This window comes from Ochotona princeps, chromosome 18 (assembly GCF_030435755.1).
Source record: "Ochotona princeps isolate mOchPri1 chromosome 18, mOchPri1.hap1, whole genome shotgun sequence".
Taxonomy (NCBI): domain Eukaryota; kingdom Metazoa; phylum Chordata; class Mammalia; order Lagomorpha; family Ochotonidae; genus Ochotona; species Ochotona princeps.
In genome coordinates this window covers 18,408,673-18,429,836 of record NC_080849.1, presented here as the reverse complement: position 1 = coordinate 18,429,836, position 21,164 = coordinate 18,408,673, and the positions used below count along the sequence as shown (strand labels likewise).

At 42.2% G+C, this 21,164-nt stretch overlaps 1 long non-coding RNA gene across 1 annotated transcript; it reads right to left on the bottom strand.

Moving 5' to 3' along the window:
* Positions 1–456: 456 nt before the first annotated feature.
* Positions 457–20,185, bottom strand: LOC131482504 (uncharacterized). The gene is made up of 4 exons (XR_009247055.1): positions 20,009–20,185; positions 17,055–17,278; positions 14,982–15,221; positions 457–978 (listed from the first exon to the last, which is right to left on the bottom strand). It is a non-coding gene; the product is annotated as an uncharacterized LOC131482504 (long non-coding RNA).
* Positions 20,186–21,164: the final 979 nt, after the last annotated feature.

Below are 21,164 nucleotides of genomic sequence, written 5' to 3'. Positions count from 1 at the left end.
TGCCAGTTTCTTTCCCAGATGTCTGCATGAGCCTAGGTGCTAGGAATTCTGCCCAACTGCCTGAGCCACCCTCTGCTGCTGGCTAGGGTGTGCACTAGCAGGGATCTGGCATCAGCACTGGAGCCTTGGCATGAATTTAGGCTCTCTGGTGTGGGATTTGGTTATCACTGCATAGCTTCCCCTCCCTCCTGACTGCAGGTAGAATTAACAATGCACTAAGAATTCAAATACCAGTAGAATATGAACATTTATTGAATATAAGTGCTGCACTGAGGCTTGTTTTCATGTTTAATTTCAGGTAGCCACACTGGCAAGAGGTAGATAATATCAGCATTTCCACTTTGCAACTTATAACTTCATGTTTTCAAATGGTTAAATAACGACTCCAAGATTACAAAGTCAAAAGCCTGATCAGGGAGGCCTCAGCTTTCCGCTCTACTTCCTCTTACCCTGGATAGCAATGGTTCTTCCATGTGCATCCTATAAAAGGGACAGTAGGTCATTACATTGTCTAATCCATCTAAATGGATGGGCTTGTATGAATTCTTCTTTTTGGGTCCCAGGAGAACCTTAGTTGATTGACAGACATTACCTGCTCACACAGTGTGAAATTACTTAGAGCTCTTTGTGGACCATACACCAATATTTACTTGATGAAATGCATTGTAATAGGAGAGACGTACAACCTCCTTTGCCAAGTGAGGGTCTTTAATAGCAGAGGCTGCTGCCAGGAGATGATTCAGAGCATGCTGTCCATCCTCAGTCCTCTGCAGCTTTAACGGCAGCACCAATCAGAACTGTAACTCAGATGACAGGGACGCTAGACACTTTGCGAGAGGCATCCCAGGGAACAGCTAGCCCCAAGCTTTCCTTCACATCTACAGGAAGAATGCCAGTATTGTCGTGCTTCATGCCTGAATCCGTAGCATAAAGGCCTCAGTTCTGTATGTCACTTTGCCCAGGTTTCAAGTCTTTGTGCTGGGAAGAAAAGAAAAACTGTCACTCTCCCTATAGCAGGCAGCACCCTGGACTCCGTGTTTTTCATGGGGCTTGACGTTTTCCAAGGGGTGTGGAATTTCTCCTGAGGGCTTCGTAATGAACCCATTGTTGAAATCTCTCCTTGCTGCAGGTTGTAGGATGCTGGGCTGTGGGGGACAGATTGCTCTTTGAAGGAGAAATTTGCAGAAGGCTTTGGAAAACAGAACACAGTGCCCATCTTTCACAGGGTCCCCATTAGAGCTGGCACCTGGGCACCTTCCCTCACTGGATTTTTTTTAATCTGCAAGCTACATGTTCCTTACTTTTATTTCACTCATGTCTCCTTTCAAAACATGTGTACTTTCAAGTTCCTTGTTGCTGGTGTGTTTGATTCATATCCTATTTCTCTTGGTTGGATTTCCCTGATGTCCAAATTAAGCAAAATAGAATCACTCCCTTCTGTCCATCGCTCCTCCCTACCCACTGCCATGTTCCTTACTGCTCTCAGTGATCTTAAATCTTGAAATGTGCTCTGAATCTGAAGTTTTATTCGTGGGTGTAAAAATTGGTCCAGCATTAATTTCCTAAGGACAATGCATAACATTCCTCCTCTTCAGAGCACTTCACAGAGATTAACTAATTAATCCTCTTAATGCCCCTTTTCCTGAGGGGACAATTAATAGTTGGCTAACAATAGGAAGGAAAAATGAAAATGGTTCTTTCCCTCTTCCTAAGTGTCTTCAGGCCTCAAAGTACATCTCCCTACTATCAGTTAGAAAATAGAATAGTGGAGAGAAAGAAGAGAGGAAGGATTTTGAGAGGAAATTCCTCTTCCTCTTCAATGAAGAATTTCATGAAGGACAAAATGATTTTGTGCTCATTTTGTCTAACAACTTGAGTCTGAATTTAATTATAGCCCTGGGTCTGATGTTTGTGGCACAGTGGCTTAAGCCACCACTTGCAATGGCAGCATTGCATATTGTAGTACTTGATCAAGCAGTTCTACTACTGACTCAACTCCCTGATAATACACCTGCGAAAGCAGCAGCAAATGGTCTGAGTGTTTGGGTCTCTGTTGCTTACATGGGAAATTTGGATGGAATTCCAAGCTCCAGGGTTTGGCCTGGCCCAGGACTGGCCTTTGTGGCCATTTGGGATTTGAACCAGTAGATGGAGGCTCTTTCTTTGTTTCTGTGTCTCTCTCACATTCACATGCACACACACACAGAGTGTTAGAAGATTAAGAGATTCAGAGCTTGCAGATATGATGAATCAACTCCTTGACTTCACAGATGTAAGAACGAAGTCAGGGAAAAGTTGTTCTCAAAGTCACTCTGGGATAAATTAGCTTTTCCCTTGGTCTGCCCTGGGTGTCTCTGAAAGATGAGATACAAGTTTGGCTGCTAGGTCTTATGAGAATGAATTTGTTGTATCGCTGGCTAGTGCTGGGTTATGATACTGGGCAATGCTTTGCATCTGCTTGGGAGTACTTGAACAAGGTGGAGGTCGCTGTGACAGCTGCTGCAGCTGGTGTGCCAGAACCAAATAGATGAACCATTATTGTGCAGAAATGCTCTTTGAGTACATTCAGGGGAAAATGGGATATAGAACACATTATTTATTTTCAAAGAGAGTTACTGGATATTTTATTTAAACAAATAGTCCATTATGGTGTTCACTGTAGCAAGTTCTGTAATTATAAGTTTTATGGCAACTCCCATTACTAAACCATTTTCATCCTTACCCTGCTTGTCTGAAAAACTGTAAATTGGGTGGAAATTTTTGTGGCTGAATGGGAATGGATGACTTTGAGAGTTCAGGGAAGGAAAGAAAATCCCATTAACTGCCTCTGAGTTATTGTTGAATAGGAGGAAGGGTAGACATATTCCCTTCCCAGTTTGTGAAAGAGGGTTACTCTTGTCTATATTGACAAAAAAAAGGCACAAAGGCTGCTGGAGGCCAGCTCCAGCCGAGTTTGGAGCTCGAGAAGGGTGTGTGGCGTTGGCGAAAAGGAAAAACACGACACTGTCACTTGGTGCTCTCTTGTAACAGCTCAACAAGAAGCTGTCCTTTTTATTTACTCAAACACATTGCATGCCTCTGCACAATCGTTTGATTGTTCTATTTTTACTTCATGACCAAGTGAGTATGCACAGATGTTTGATTATTTTATTTTTTACTTCATGGTCAACCAGGTGCTCTTAAAGATAATTTTGTAAGTTACCATAATCATTTTCTTCAAAGCAAGCCATTATTCATTCTTCAGTAGTGGCCATTGAGTGACAGCCAGGACTCCAAGGCCAAGGCACATACGATTACCTACTAAGCAGTAATACATTCCTACTACATTTCTGTTTCTACAACTTGCCCATCATTTAATGGGAGAAATATGTTACAAGGGAAAAAACGTAGAAATGCAAGACAAAAGTTTCAAATATTAAATTCCCCTTACAATTACAGGCTCTATAATGCCATAAATAATCAAAGAATAGCTAAAAGCATATCTCCATAATATTAATAAAAGCATCCTTTAATTCCTGTAGCCAAAAAGTTATAAAAAAAGGCTAAAATAGCTACATTTCCTTTACTCCAAAGAAATTGCAAAAACAAGGTAACCTTTAAGCTCATAGTAACTGTATTTATTGCATAGTAGTTTCAGCTCATACTTCCATCACTTTTACCAATATTCAGGATATTTATTAAGCCCTTTCCCCGAAGGTGTGCTACATGTCTGGGCCAGATTCTGAGGCAGTGGTTAGGCACACAATAAGGTGTCTAGAAATGGCATGGGCTTAATTGTGCTCCTGTGTGTAAATTGTTAAAGGCCCACTCAGCAAGACATTATCAGTGACATTAACTCCCAAGCTCAGATGGGTTGCAAAACCCATCTCACAGGGGCAAACAACAATGTCTTAATAGATTACAGAATTCTTAGTGAGGTGGTTGAGTGTCCATGCAAACAGGGGGTGAGACTGCATCAAGGTGGTCGGAGAGACAACCTCCGGGCCTTGCCAAACAGCTGGAAACTCCTCTAGGCCTTGTCAAACAGGGGAGTGAGTCTCTTCACACCTTCATGTCATCTACACCAACTGCACAGACCCCAGCTGTAGCAAGTTCTGTAATTATAAGTTTTATGGCAACTCCCATTACTAAACCATTTTCATCCTTACCATGCCTGTCTGAAAAACTGTAAATTGGGTGGAAATTTTTGTGGCTGAATGGATGACTTTGGGAGCTCAGGGAAGGAAAGAAAATCCCATTAACTGCCTCTGAGTTATTGTTGAATAGGAGGAAGGGTAGGCATATTCCCTTCCCAGTTTGTGAAAGAGGGTTACTCTTGTTTATATTGACAAAAAATAAAAAAAAAGCAGAAAGGCCTCATTTTTGGTAGTTGTATAGAATCACTAAGAACAATTCAGAGCAAAAAAATCCTGCGTGTTCAGTTAGGTCTACCATGATTATTGTGTCTTTGGAATCCTGGGGTCCTGGAGATGGGCATGGATTTGAGATCCTTACATAAAGAGACGAAGCATTACTTGCATCCTTGTTTGTGGATATTACTAAGATGATGAGGCCTGGCATCGGGGATATGTGGGTCATGTTGTTTTTGCAAATGATTGATAGATGCCACAGGCAAACAAATGGCCTGAAAAAACTTCTAAATTTTATTTTATTTATTTGAAAAGCAAAGTTAGAGAGAGAGGAAGAAACAGAGAGACTAAGAAATCTATCCACTGGTTCATTCCACAAATGGCTGCAATGACTGGGGTCGGACCAGGCCAAAGCCAGCAGCTTCATTGTATCTCCCACATGAATGACACATGAATAAGGGGCCCATGCATTCAAGCCATTCTCTGCTTCTTTCCTAGGCACCTTAGCAGGGAGCTGGGGCCGAAGTGGAGTACATGCAATGTGAACTGGCACCCATTTGGGACGTTGCAGTAGAGGCAGTGTGGCTTGATTAAGCAGTTACGAACAGACTTCTGAACTCCAAGTCAGTCATGTAACTGCCTTCTGCATGTGTTGTTTTAATCTTAGGGTTCTTCTCTATGTGCTTTTTATCTTAAGGCTCCTTACTCTATCTTTCTGTAGATCCAGGACAAGGATTCCCCCAGTTTCTTAACTTCCTCCCTCACTCATCATTTTAGGCTCCAACTCTTCTTTCCCCATGAATTATTTCAGGGTATGACGTACCTCATCATCTAAAGCATTTACTTGTATGGTATGCAAATCATTTCATGCACATTGCTTGTTTCCCTCAGAATGTAAGTACCTGGGCAATAGAGCCTGTCTTCTTTCATCTATTTGATTTTACTTTCTAGAAAACTGTAGGATGTGGAAAGTGCTAAATCAACAGCTGTTGAGTTTAGGCTTTGTGGGAATGTCTGACTCCCCTTATTGGTTCTAAGCTCTTTAAGTATAAGTCTTTAGTAATTCATCCTTTTGTGCTTTCTGCTCATTTGATGTTTTACAAATGTGTTCTGCAGGAGTGATTTGTGATGAGCTGTGGTTTTGAAAAAGGCGGTTGGTCTTCAGCCTCCTGCTACATCTCTACGTGCACTCCGCCCTCATAGACATGGAACATTCTACTTCTCATAGCACATTGTCATAGCTGCCAGCTCATTATTTTAGTGATCATAGGTGCATGAAATTATTTTTAAATGCTGTTGCTTTTCCTCTAATGCATGTTTTTGAAAAAATTGTTTCTATTTCAGGTGCCATTGTGCATTTTTTTATCCTTCATCCATACGGATGTGATTTTTCAGAATCGTGTGATTGCCAAACCATGCCCCCAGAAATCTTAAGCTTTGTTTGAGGATAAAATATTACATAAAAATAATCTGAAAGCACTGATGTATGTACTCTTAAACAATAGCCATGACAGCCATATCCCTCTCTCCATCTTCTCCCCAGGTGCTGGGAGTTCAGTGCTGGCAGGGTGGTCTTTCCACATCATCTTGACCAGGTGGTTACATGAACACCTTACCGAGGAATCTCAAATCCCAACTGTTCTTTTGCTCATATTAATCTTTCTTAAAATTGCCTTTGTTTTTTAAAAAAAAAAGTTTACAACCAAGGCTGCCATAGTGGTGCAGAAAGTAAAATCCCACATGGACACTGATTCGAGTCCCAAGTGCTCCACTTCCAATCCAGTTCCCTGCTAATGTCCTGAGAGAAGCAGTGAGGATGGCCTAAGCAGTGGAAAATGAGCTCTCAATATCTGCATGAGAGATGTAGAATGAAGATAATAAGATAAAGTTCCTGGCTCCTGGCTTTGGCCTGAGAAATTCCACATAATGGAAATTGTAATAATGAAGTTGATGGCATAAGAAGAATACAGGAGATGGTCATGGGACCAAGATGAAGCTATTCGAATCTTCTGAGCTGTTTGGGGAGTGAACCTGCAGATGAAGGATTGATTTCTCTGTCTTTCCCTTTTTCTCTGTATAACTCTTTCAGGTGAATAATAAAAATAAATCTCAAAAAATATCAGCCTCTTTGTGTTGTCTTGAGTACAGCCTCATCCTGCAACACCAATATCCCATATGGAACCTATTTTGTGTTCCACTTCTAATCCAGCTCCCTGCTCGCGGCCTGGGAAAAGCAGCAGAGGATGGCCCAAGTGCTTGGACCTTTTTCACTCATGGGAAAAACTCCAATGAAGCTCCTGGATCCTGGTTTTGGCCTATCCCTGTTCTGACCATTGTGAACATCAGGGGAGTGCACTGGCAGAAGGAAGCTCTCTCTCTCTTTCTCCCTGTCTCTCTTTCTCTGCAACTCTGCCTTTCAAATAAATAAGTAAAGCTTAAAAAAATCCGCCTTGATGATTGAGTAGATGAAGAAAGTGGTAAAATGGGAGCTAGGGAAGATAAGACTGCAGGCCAAGCAAAGACCAGGAGAAGGATTTCTGGGGCAAAGTGTGTGCATAGTTTATGGAGGGATGAGCAGACAGGCTGGGGCAGGGTGTCAGAGGGCCGCTTTTGTGTGCGTGTGATAGCAAAGCATTCAGAATGCCTTTTAAATAGATGTGATATGCATTTGTCTGTTTCTGGTGGCTCCAATTATTGACGAGAATTGTAATTCTTATAGCTTTTATAGAGGGACTGAAAGTGCTAAAGCCAGCACCAGGGGAGATGGGGTTTGAAAGTCTCAGTAGCTGTGGAGTCATCAAAAATGGGCAGTGGTGCTTTGATGCAGTACAGGAGTCTTGGAGGTGAATGTGCCATTAATGGCTGGAGTTTTCCTACACAAAGTTTCCATGGAATCACATAGGTAGCTGTAAGTTGTACTCTGCAGTCCTGAGGCCTCAATGTGCTGAGGCGCCCTGGGGAAATGATTTCAACTGTGTAGGCTGTGAATTTTTTTTTGTCTGGAAAATGAAGTTGTTGTGCAAGTTCTCCCGGAAGGTTTATTTGGCTTACCACAGGGTTCCCCAGGCCAGCGTTTTCTAGGCCTCCTGTCACACCTGCTCCATTCGGGAGCCCCAGCCCCTGAGAGTATTATGAACCAACTGCACTTTTCATAAGGCCCTTACACTCCCCTGGTCCCCAAGGATATTTTTGCAGGTAGCGCACGCTGAGAAAATCTGCAAAGTCTTTGCAAGCCAGCATCCTTTGCATTTGTCCTTTGCAGCTTGGTTGTATTGATTGCTGCAGGATGGAGACCTATTTTTAATCTTTTCTGGCTTTTCTGTACTGAGGTTCACAGAGCATCAAACTGGCTTATTTCTAGCAAACTTTATTGAGATTTCCTGGTGCCAGGAAGTGGAGTGACAAAGACAAAAACTGCCCTTAAGGAGTACAGTCCAATTGGTGGGACATACATGCAAAAGAATAAACGGCCCCGGAGTTTGTTCATGAATTAAATGGACATTTCATAACTTTTTCTGAAGCCCAGGGATCACTATATTTTTTTTTTTGTATTCCCCCTACAACCCTATTAAATAGCAGCTTTCTCTCTAAGGTCATGATGGAGTATCAACTCATAGAAAACTGAAGGTCCCTTAAGTCAGCCTCAACTTAGTGAATATCTGTGAAACTCAGAATTATTTGTACAATCCTGGTACCAGTACTTTCCTGATGATGCAGATCACAGCCAAGGTGCATGTTCAGTTGATTTCTGAAATCTTTAATTTGGGATGGCTTCATTTCAAATACACCTTCCCTCTTTCTCTCTTCCTGTAGCCTCCTCTGGCTTCTCTAATTTTTATTCATTTCTCTCCTTCCTCACTTTCACCCACTTTTCCTCTTTGATCCTATTTTCTTTATCTTCTTATGGATATCTTTACAGAAGGTTAACTGAATGTCAGGCTCAGATTGTTATCTTACTTTAATTATCACAACTGTATTTTTATAGATGCAATTCTTTTTTATTGCTACTATTTTTTATGATACAGTTCCATAGGCACAGAAATTCTCTTCACCTCCTCAATTTCCTCTCGTTTCCTCCTTATTACAGTAGTTTGGTCATTCAACAGCAGTCACAAGTCCATCATTATTCTATTTCAGTATATCATGACACTGAAGGTATAGACAATGGTAGATAGTCTAGTGTCCTATTGTCAAGGTGTATTTAATAGCTTCATTGGGAGTCCTCCTTTTATTTGGTGGTAGGGATACATACTGCAACATCTCTTCACTTCCCAATATGTTAGTCTCCAATGTACACTTCATCTGTGAGAATATATGTATATACATGTTTATGTATCTATTGATCTTCTATTTTGTGAAAGTTGCCTTATATCAGAAATAGCATATGCTATTTGCCCTTTGGAGATTGGCTTCTTTCACTGAGCATAATGCATTTTCATAGAAAAGGAGACTGTGCCTTAGTGAGGCTAAGCTGCTTGACCCGGGCCACACAGGACAGAGCTCAGAGTGGAACCCATATCTGTTTGTTCTAGAAGCACTCAGCCTGGTCAGTTTGCTTCCAAAGTAGTTTTCTTGAATTACATAAGCATCCCTGAAACTTGTCAGATACCACTCAGAAGGTAAAGATAACTGGCTATGTTTTGCTTTATAACATTTAAAAAGCTATAAGAAAAAAAAATCACCCTTCTGGGTCCTTTGGAGGTTTTTTGTTGTTGTTGTTGTTGTTGTTTTGTTTTGTTTTGTTTTTGTTTTTTGGTCTGAGCATTGCTGTATCCTCAAAGGCAGGGAAAGAGAATAGCAATTCTAATATAACAAACTAGAAGAATATTGAGACTGCTCAGAAAAAAAACATAGTGCACTGTGATGATGTGCTTCAATTTTCCCAGGAGGTTTTGAAGCATGCATGTTATCTTAGAAACTCTTTTTTTGAACTTTGGCATTTTCTTTGCATTCACAACTGTAGCTATAAAGGGAAGAGTCTCCTAGTTAGAATGAGAGGAGCAATTATAGATGTTTACCTGCTGACTTCCCAAATCACTTCTTGATTGGAAACAGAGAGGTGAATTAGTTCTGGTGTTTATGTGCGTGGAATTTAAAAAATAATTTTTTAATGGCTTGGGGTGTTGTATTTTTCATTTTATTCAGTTTGGCTGAGGTTGAAAATGATGTGCGTTGAGAGTGAAGTTCAAGTCCAGTTGTTTTTAATTCCATCATGTTCCCCAACAATGGCTGAAAATGAATTCTGGAATCATAACGAAGTTAAGCAAGAAAACAAATTCTTTCTTTTTAAACCTCATAACATGGGCCTCCCTATGTCCATAGTAAACTCTCCCTTAAATCAGAGGAAAGAATGGGGGGCTGGATCCATGAGCCCCAGGGGTTTGGGATCCGGCAGGGCCTGGGTCTGGGTCACCTGACCCAGTCCCATGGGCCTGTCTATGAGAACTGGTCCTCCGCAGTGTAAAGGATGGAGTGCTGGACAGCAGACCATGGTGCACATAGAGAACATGGCAGCCCATTGGGACCTGCAGAGAACATCTGCTACCATAGCAGAGAATAGAGAGCAAAACATAGGGACAACTACCCCAGCCAAAGGATGACAGCAAATATCCGGGCAAATGGAGACTTTAAGGTTGACTGTGTCAGCCAATGGGCATTGGAAGGGATTCCTCATCCATAGATCAGTGAGACTGAAAGCATTTCAGAATTATTACATCCACTAGGGCAGAACCCTTGGAGTGTGCACCACGTTGGGACCCGGGGTTGATACTGGGTGACTGTTCCCCATCCTCTGGCAGTGGGAAGGTTGGGAGGCTTGGTGTGACTTCTCCCCTTATCTCCTCCCTCATCCAGAAATGGGAAGAAGAAAGAGAAAGTTTGGAAACATTGAGCACACCCAGTTCTCCTTAGCCCTGGATTCTTCCCACCCTGATCAACTATGTAAACTTTGCCTAAAATGATAGTTTTTTTAAAAATCAGAGGCAAGAATTGACTTGCTGGATTACTTTGAAACTTACTAGTATCTTCCTGATTTAGGAATTATAGTGATCAACATTTTTCTTAATTATGACCTGTTAACCTACGGCAAGAAGGGGAGGCAAAGCTGACCTCATCGTTCTCATCCTTCCAGCAGGCTCTTCCTGGAGCCTGGTCATGGCTGCCGTCTGCCCCACTGGAAGGTGTGGCTACTGAGACCTTTCTGTAGATCCAAAACTAAGGGTGAAGGGAGAATATATCTGTTTTAAGTTGTACTCTCATTGTGACTTAGAGCAGTATTATGCCCTTTGAAGGACCTGGTAACTTATGACCAACACATTTCTGGTATTTTCTATGTGCCAAGCTCTATGGCAAATAAGGCAAAAATACTTGTCTTCCAAGAGCTCCCTTATCCAACAAAACATTAAAGATAGTTGGAGGGTCTGACATGTTAGCCTAGTGCTTAAATCCTCACCTTGCATGCACCGGGATCCCATAAAGGTGCCAGTTTGTGTCCCAGCTGCTTCACTTCCCATCTAACTCCCTTGTTGTGGTCTGGGAAAGCATTCAAGGATGGCCTTGGGACCCTGCACCTGCATGGGGGACATGTAGGAACCTCCTGGCTCCTGGCTTCGGATTGACTCAGCTCCAGCCATTGAGGCCACTTGGGAAGTGAACCAGCAGATGGAAGATCTGTCTGTTCCTCCTTCTCTCTGTAAATCTGTCTTTCCAATGAAAATAAGTAAAATCTTAAAAAAATAAAGATGGCTTGCTAAATTCAAATTTTAGTTGTTTTGTGAATCTTTTGGTTGACTCCTAGGAATTTCTATGTATGTGATCATACTATCTGCAAATAAGCACTTTAAATCCCTCCTCTCCCACCCATGTCTTTTTGCTTTTCTTTACTTATTGTGTTGGCTAAGTACTCCAGTGCTGTGTTGGATAGTATAAGAGTAGATGTATTTGCTTTTTTCCCCAGCCATCCTGGGGAAAAGTGATGAATGTTTTTACTGCTAAAATAATGTGGACAATTCATTACCTTTGAAGAAGTCATTTGTCAAGTTGCAAGTATACTGAGAGGTGGTTTGTTTATTTACCACAAATCAGTGTTGAAGTTTACTAAGTTCTTTCTGCATCTGTTGAGCTGACAGTCAAGTGTTGTTTTGCCAATTTATGTCTCTTGATAATAATGAATTTCACTGAATGATTTTGAATGTCAAATCATTACTGTCTTCTTTCATAAATTCAGTTTGGTTATTGTGATGGCTGATTTCATGTGTCAACTTGACAGGTCCAAGGGAGGCCCAGATGGCTGGTAAAACATTATTTCCTAGTGTGTCTGTATGTGTTCCGGGAAGGATTAGTGTTTGTTTTTTAAGATTTATTTATTTTTATTGGAAAGGCAGATATACAGAGAGGAGGAGAGACAGAGAGGAAGATCTGTCCGATGATACACTCCCCAAGTGACCACAATGGCTGGTGCTGCGCCGATCCGAAGCCAGGAACCAGGAACCTCTTCCAGGTCTCCCATGCCGGTGCAGGGTCCCAAGGCTTTGGGCCATCCTCGACTGCTTTCCCAGGCCACAAGCAGGGAGCTGGATTGGAAGTGGAGCTGCCGGGATTAGAACCGGCGCCCATATGGGATCCCGGGGCATCTAAGGCGAGGACTTTAGCCTCTAGGCCACACCACCAGGCCCAGAATTAGAGTTTGAATCTGTAGACTGAGTAAAGAAAAGCTACCCCAGACACTGTGGCCAGATACATACAATCCTTTGAGGGCCTGAATAGAACAAAAAGGCAGATGAAGGGCAAATGTTCTCTCTGCTTTTTGTCTGGGGTGTTCACCTTCTCCTGTTCTTGGACATGGGCCTCCTCCAGCCCTTTAGAATCTGACTGAATTACATCACTGGCTGGCACATCATCAGAATTCCTGTCTTCCTTGTGAACGGATCTTTTCACATGTGCATATGTGTGTGTGTTTCTCCAGAGAAACTTAAATAATACAACCATGGGGCATTTTTCCAAAACTAACACACACACACACACACTATTTTAGGAGATTTTTATTTCCATGTTTATGAATGATAATGGCCTGCAGTTTCAATTTCCTTTAGTTGGTTCCTTTTTCCTCTTTTAGTATCAGGTCAATGCTGACTTACTGATATTTTTGGAAAATATTCAACCTACTTGGACACTCACTCCAAGCTTCATTCATCTTTTTGCATCCTACTCTCAAATCCTGTCTTCTCATTTGATTCTCTACCTGGTACCTATTTGCTACTAATGGATTTCTGTTTGGAGTACTCAACATTTTGGAGCTATCATACTTTTATGAGGAATATAGAACTTGGTGTGTTCTGATTTTCTCCAGCTTATATTCAAAATAGTTATAGCTTTCCAAGGCCTAGAGGGATAAATGAATTGGCAGATATTCTAACTCACCAAAAATTATATGTGGAAACTAATGTCCTTAACATGGAAGATCAAAATTGTTAACTTGTACTTTCAACTTTAATAATTATGAATCAAAGTTTTTATGTAATTGTTTTTTAAAAAGATTTAATTTAGTTTTATTTAAAAAGTGGAGTTACAAAGAGAAGGAGATACAGAGAAATCTATTTGCTGGTTCACTCTGGCAATGGCCAGAGTAGAGCTGATCTGAAGCCAGGAACCAAGAACTTTTTGGGGTCTCACATGTGGGTTCAGGGGCCCAAGGACATGAGACTCCCTCTGCTACTTTCCAAGCCTTAAACAGGAAACTGGATAGGGAAGTGGAGCAGCTGGAACTCAAACTGAAATCCATATGAAATGCTGGCACTACAGATAGAGGATTAGCCTACTATGCCATGGTACCTACCGTTCTCCAATAGTTCTTAAGTCTTCTTATCTGACATAATCGTAAACTGCTTTTATCTAGTGTAACATAGTTAGCATTGGATCTCCCACATGGGTGCAATGATTCAAGGACTTGGGCCATCCTCTGCTGCTTCCCCAAGCCACAAGCAGGGATCTGGATCAGAGGTGAAGTAGTGAGGACTCGAACTGGTGCCCATATGGTATGCAGATGCTGCAGTCAGAGGACTAGCCTGCGGTATCACTGAGGGCCGCTCCCCTGCCAGAGTATCTTCTCTCACCTCTGTAAAGATTTAATGATGGCATTTCTGTCTCCTTGCATTTTCTCTGTTGCCCCTGGGTTGCTTTGTGTATTTTGAACTCTATTTTCTATGAACAGAACTGAGTATCCTTTATTTTCCTCGAATTAACTTTCACACTCTTCACCCTCTGTGAGTGACTAGCTACTCTAGGCAGCTGCCATGGGTTCCCTTGCTCCCAGGCGTTCAGGAGACCTTGACTGATGGCAGGCATTAGTGGGAGCCTGAAGAAAGTAAAAACTGCTGTCAAGTCATTCATTGCCCTGGCTCCCTTTCTGGGAGTTGACTATGAGGGTTCTTTACTGTGTTCTTGGGTAATGTGTTCAACATTATCTATTATTTAATTTTTTCCACAAACTTCTTGAAGTACCCTCCTATTTTCTGATTGAGTCCGTTGCCCAGAGATGATTATCAGCAGTCCTCTTCATATAGACTACCCTTTATCTAAATTGCAATAACATTTGTCACCTTCCTTGCTAGGTCTTCTTTAGGCTGGCAATTAATTTAGTGTAATCAGTTCCAGTATAGACCATTATCTCTTGTGGCTCAATTCTAATTAGTAAAGTTTTAATAGCATAAATTATTTTCATCTTTGAGTTTTTCTTTTAAATCCATTTTCATTCAACCAATAAAATGATGCTACAGAAATATTCTTCAGGGGTTAGTGTTGTGATGCAGTAGGTTAAGCCACTCTTTGGGATGGCACTCATGAATCAGAATGCCAGTTACAGCTCTATTTCTGATCCAGCTCCCTGCTAATGCACCTGGAAAATAAACAGAAAATAGCCCTATTTTAATTGAAAAAAAAATGCAAGTCTGTTTGATTTTTTTGTTTGTTTGAGAGACAGAAAGAGAATGGGATGGAGACTGAAAGAGAGAGAGTTCCCATTTATTTCCCAGGATCTGAGAACTCCATCTAGATGTCTCATATAAGTGACAGGGACTTGAATACTTGAACCAGTGAGTGCCTCCAAGGGAGTGCATTAATGCAAAGTTGGATCAGGGAGCACAGCTAGGACAACCCACGTCTTAACCACTGAACCCAGTTCCCACCCCTTCCCACCATTTTAAGCTCAGTGCATGTCACAGGGAAAGAATGTGGTCTTTATGATTTGCAACTGATTGCACCTGGGTTTGAGGAGGTCCACAGTAACTTTGTAGCTCCACTCAGGAATGTCCTGGAAAGCTCTTACTCTGCTTAGCTTAGTTTATTCACACTTCCACACTGGTAAAGTCAATGACAAGTAGAAGCAGTGAGTAGAGGGTGAAAGCCCCGAGGTGGCAACTCTGGTTAGGGGTGACAGAAGACATGGGAGTAGGAAGAGCTTGGAGTGGGGAAAGCCTACATCATGACTGCGACCCGGGCTTCCTGAGCCCATGTGTTGGAAAAGCAAAAGGAGAGATAAAAGTTGTAAGGATTTCAGGAAGTACTGGTTGAAATTGTCTGATCAGGGAAACTGGGGAAATGATGTAAGTCGTGAATTGATAGAATTCTCGTCAGTACCTTTCCGTGGGGAGGGTATTTGGAGCAGTGCTTAAGATGCCATTTGGGACTTCTCCATTGAAGTGCTGCAGTTTGAGTCCTGGCTCTGGTCCCAATCCAGTTTCCTGCTAACAGGTGCCCTGGGAGGCATCAGATGCTGGTTCAAGCAGTTAGATTTTTGTAACTCAGATGCAAGACTCAGGTTGAGCACCGGCTTCAGGCTTCAGACTGATCCAACTCCAGGCTATTGTGTCTCTCCAACTTTAAAATAAAAATGAAAATAAATAAGTAAAAAACTTTAAAGGGGGAAATTTCTCTGATTAGAGTATTTTTGAAATGGAGAATGAAAGTATTATGACTTTGAAAAGAAGAAAACAGCTCAAGAGTCTAGGCTAGTGGGAGAACCACAGAGAGGACAGCAAGGGCATGACAGTCTGTGAGATTAAAACAAACAAACAAGCAAACAAACAAAAAACTTACGCCTTAAACTCATGTCAAGCTTCTGTAATGAAAGATGGGAATGTGTGCAAATAAATTTTGAAATTCATATTGTATTTTTTTTAAAGATTTATTTTTATTACAAAGTCGGATATACAGAGAGGAGGAGAGACAGAGAGGAAGATCTTCTGTCTGATGATACACTCCCCATCTGAGCCGCAACGGGCTGGTGCGCGCCAATCCGATGCCGGGAACCAGGAACCTCTTCCAGGTCTCCCACGCGGGTGCAGGGTCCCAATGCATTGGGCCGTCCTCGACTGCTTTCCCAGGCCACAAGCAGGGAGCTGGATGGGAAGTGGAGCTGCTGGAATTAGAACTGGCGCCCATATGGGATCCCGGGGCTTTCAAGCCGCTAGGCCACGCCGCTGGGCCCGAAATTCATATTGTTACACTCAAGATTCCCTCACTGTCATGTAAGGATCTGTGAGCAGAAATGGCGTTGCTCACCCTGCAACGTATTCATCTGGGGAAACTGAAGAAATCAGAGGTGGTTCTAAGGGCCAAGTTTTTAGGAGAGGAGTGGATGGAGTTCAGTGAATAGATATTTCAGCAAACTGTACTTATCAGATGTCCAGCACTGTGAATATGCTGGAGATTGAAAGGTCCCTTCTTTCTGATGATGTCCCCAAATGCTATAGCAGCCATGTGCTAGGATAACCAAGAAAGAGAGCTGAAGAAACAAAAGACCCAGACTGGGTTGTATCCAGATTGATCACGGATGATTAACAAGACATTTTTCTTGACATGTTGTTACATTCATGGAGACAATATCTAGTGATATGTCTCAGTCATATAAGGGTTTTTATGCAAGATAAAACCTATGTGCCTACTACCCAAGTGAAAAAAAAAAAAAAAACAAGGAAAAAGATGAGCTGCCTAGTTTGGCTACTGCTGAGACTTCTCAGTAAGACTTTCCCTACCTTTAAAGTGTTGGGTGGCCTGAATTTAGTGGGACCCATTGGTCCCTGGATGAATTAGGACTATGATGGGTGATAGGGCAATTGAAATAAGGATGGCTAGGTTCATGAACATCTAACTAGAGATATCCTTTCATTTAAAAAATGGATTTTTGCTCTTGCAGCTCATCAATTTGGGATCAGAAAATCTGCCCAATGCCCAAACTTTGGATTTGATTTGTCTAGGAGGCTGAGGGTTTGGAGTAATTCATGACAGGAATAAGAGTGTAAAGGAACACTCCGTCACCCCATCAGCAGGTCTAAGCTGCTTATCTGTCACAATTGGAGCTTCCAAAAGGAATAATTGTCTCTCTTTGAAGAAACTGTCAGTGGAAAAGCTTTTAGAAATAATTTTCCTACAGAATGTATAATGCTGTTACACAGAACCTTCTGACACTGCTGTTTAGCAGCATCTTCCATTTGTATGAGCTCTGGAATATGAAACATTTCTTGTGCAGTCTCAGAAAATAGCATGCTTATCACACTGAGCCTGTCAGCTGTCTCGTGGGTGCCAGCCAGCACTGGCACAGTGGGGCTGTGGGTGAGGCGAGTCTGTATGATGTTCAAGGCCTTTGGAAGAACTGATGTGTTAAAAAGGACACGTGGGCATGGAGATCCTTCCATTCAGCAGTTGGCCCACCTTTCATTCCCAGAGACCTGGTGAGATGGTGGTTCTCTTATGTGTTTGGGGCCACTGGGAGTCTACTTTGAAGTTTCCATGGAGGGCAGCAACAACCCTGGATCACATAGCCCTCCACTTGGAGCTGCTGGGATTTGCTCCTGGGGTGAGGCTGTAAGTTGCAGAATGACTGGGATCATCTGAAGATCTATGGTAGGGTTGATGACAGGCTGAATTCCACAAAGCTATGGTGAAAATAGAAGCTGCCCACTATTATTGAGCACTTATAATGTAAGTACATAAAATGTATTGAATCTTGTATTTTGTGAGAACATTATTATATTGATTTTTATCCCAAGCCCTGTTAAGTAGTTTTAACTATTCCTCATTTTAGAAATGAGGAGAAGGTTAAACAACTTGCCTAGAGCCACACATTATATGAGGGCTGAGATTTGCACATAGGTCAGCTTTGCTTCAAAATCTCTGTTTTTTTCTCCTTGCTTACTAGTCCTTAGCTAATGCATTGGAACCCCACTTGTAAGGGGGTTGGTTTATTGACTTATTTTATGTATTTATTGAGCTAGTTGGTTACACATAGAGGGAAATCTTCCATCTGCTGGTTCAGTTTTCAAGTGGTCACAACAGTCAGGGCGAAGCCAAAGCCAGGAGTCCAGAGCTTGATGTGGGAAAGCCAGGAGTCCAGAGTTGATGTGGAAATGGTAAAAGGAATCAAATGGGAATAAGATGTGTGTTAAGACTTAGCTAAGATTAAAATGACATTGTCTTAAAATAAAAAAGTGCATAGGCCTTTTCTCTAGTTTTCTTGTGCAGGTGGATCCATGGTCTGAAGAGTCAACCTCACTGAAGGTGGGCACTTAGGCTCTCAGTGGGGGAGGGTACATTGATATTATCCATGAGATGGCAGTTGAGTAAGTAGGGCCCAGGGAATTGCGAAGCATTGTGAATTCAAGGATGTGATTAGTAGACTAGGAGAAGGAAGCAAAGTACTACTGGACTATTTGAAAGGAGAGAAAAGCCGGCAAAGTAGAAGGTCAGGAGCTTGGGCTGAAAGGGTCATGCTGGTATTTTGCAGGAGCACAAGTTTGCAGTGATCAGGCAGCTGTGCCATAGAGAGGCTGAGGGGAAGCCTTCCTGAACAGGTGCTGAAGATCCTTGGAGAGAAAGAGATGGGGAACTCTTTGCCCCAGGGTGGTGTCTGGAGGTGAACAGACTGGAAAGGGCCATGAGTAAACCCTTGCCACTTATTGTGGATTGAATTGCGCCCCCTAAGAGATATGTCGAAGTCTGCCTGTAACCTGAGCATGTGACTTCAAATGGAAACAGGACCATTGCAGAAAGAATTAATTAAGATGAGCTCCCTCCAACTAGGTGGGCCCTTAATCCATTATGACTGGTGTTCTTGGGAGAGATAATGTCACGTGAAGAGACAGAGGCAAGTGGGGAGAAGATGGCTGTGTGACGACAGAGGCAAAGTCTAGAGTGAGGCCAAGGATTGCTGGCAAACCTCAGAAGCTGCACAAAGCAAGGAAAGCTTCTCTTCTGCAGCTTTCAGAGGAAATCTGGCCCTGCCAACACCTTGATTTTGGGCTTATGCCTTTCGAGTTGTGAGGCAATATAATTTGGGTCTTAAGTTATCTAGTCAGTGGTACTTTGTAATGGCAGCCCCAGGAAATTAAGTCATTTCTCCTCTGATGCAACCTTACTTATCTTCAACTTACCAACTTCCAGCTACTCCAGCAAACCTCTCAAGTTCCACTCACTGGTCACGCTGACCTCCTATGATTTATTTTTCAGAATTGCAACTGTATGTGTGGCCTAACACAGTTATACATTCTATCATCTTGTAGTTCCAATCTTTTCCATGGTTTCCCTCAGCTTGATTCAAACAAAGTTTGTCTACCAAAGGTAAAATAAACACCTAGCCTTCCTGGATTTTGCCTGAGGCACTACACAGCATCTAGGAGCTCCTTGCTCTTTGCTTGCAAACCTCTTGCTGCAGTTATGTAACAGTTTCAACTTGATCCCTCCCCCCATCTAGGTCACTGGAAATGCTCTTTTTCTGGGGCACCACTGTCCTGCTGGGGTTTGAATACTGATGGGTTCTCTTGATTCATTATGGAAAACTATCAAATGCTATGGTCCAAAAGCACATAATGTATTTTTTAACCATGAGAACAGTTAGCATGCAGGAGTGCCCAACTCTTAAAGCAAATCCCCAATATCTAAGCACAGATACAATGGATTAAACAATATGGCCAAGAAGATGCAATCTCTTATTAATAATACAAGGACTTGTCCTGCCCCCAATTTTGACTTCTTTCTCTACTGCATCTTTTTTTCTTTTAAATTAACAACAGCAACAACATAAGTATGATTTATCTGATTTTCAAGGGAATATATACCAAGCATCATGAGGCTTTCTTGCATGGAGAGTGAGCAAAACTTAGAAAAACAAATAGGCCAAACCACAGGCTTGTTTGTTGTCTGTAAGTCTGTGTATGTAATGTCTTTGCAAACCCATGTAAGATACTGACCCAGACAGGGAATGTCTTCAGGCCAAGTGCCCAGAGAATTTACAAGTTAGTTGAATAGCAGAACAAGGTCCAAGATGCCTTTCACAATAACACAGGCTGGTATCCCGTGATACATCTCTCACTACATCAGCATGAGGGACAAAACAGGGAACCTTGTTGGAATGTCGAGAAGAAACAGGCCTGCATTTCGGACAGCAACAGAACTGAGTTATTGACAAGGTTCTCTTGAGAAGGTCATTAATTTGAATGTGTTGACCGGCTCTATTAACAGAGTAGTTTCTGCATGCCTCTTTGATGATGGATGGTTAGATTTTTAAAAAATGTTCTTTGATCTTAATTCTTCATTGTGTTCATTTCTCCCAGCCCAAAGACGGGCACATAGTAGGCGCACTGCAGATTTATAAAGCCTTAATGCACTACTTTGTTTATATTGGAGACAGATGTCCTGCCTCTCATTCTGGTTTTACAACCAAGCTGATTGTTCTTGAAGAAAAATCCAGGTGAAAACATGTGTCGTTGAACAGAGGACAGACATAAAGAAGCATGGAGAACCCCTCTACTAACACATATATATGGTAGTAGAGATCAGGAGGGAACTAAAATTGGCTCCATGGTGACGGTTGGATCACAGTTGCCCTAGAATGGGCAGTATGCCATTGGCCTGGGATACAGCTATAGGGGAGGTGGATGGACAGACAGTGGGATGGTGTGTTCTGAGGCAGCTTGTGACAGAAAAGCATAGCAGCTGGGACATGAAGCAGTCCAGGAACCACAAATGCATGCTGAAAGGCAGGAAACTTGGCAAATAGAGAATGGGAACATGCTGAAGAAACACAGGGACACAGATTCACAAGGGCTGCAAGAGCACGGGCTGGTAGCCTCTGTCACTGATGACTCCAAAGAACCTGAAGCAAGCACTGAAAGTCTGGAGAGATGGGCACAGTATAGGGTCTCCAGTCCTGGCCTGATCTCCTTGGCCATGTAAGCTTAAATAAGTCATCATTATTGTGACTCCCCTGGATTTTAGAGAACATTATTAATTGTGCCTCAAAGAAATGTAACCGAGGAATACAGCAGATTCTGCAGGAGGGGACACTTTCTCTCTGGAACTTTTTCCCCCCAGAGACTAGTTCACTTGGTTTCAAGACATGGAGGTATTAAAGAACAATAATCACTTTTCTAACATCACAGAAGTATCAAGAGGTGGAACCAGCACTCAGAATTGGATCTTACTGTTGGAAACAGCGTGAGCTTTCCAGTATAGAGCGATATCACTAAAGCATTTGCAAGATGTCTTGGGGATTCAAGGTCAGATGTGAAGTGGCTTGCTGTGGGTCTGGTTTCATGCATGCAGGAGGCATACTTCTCTCTTGCTCTTTCTCATCTATGCTTAACTTCTTTCAGAGATTTTTTTTTTTGTCTGTGACTTCAAAAGGATTCTTCCTCCCCCAGGTCAGCACTTAATTGCTTACCATTTTCCCAAACTGCTGTGGAAAAAACATAAGGCTTGTGCAGTTATTCCTGTGGTTGAGGTGATGAAGAGGGGAGACAGGAGAGGAAACCTCTTTGGATTTGT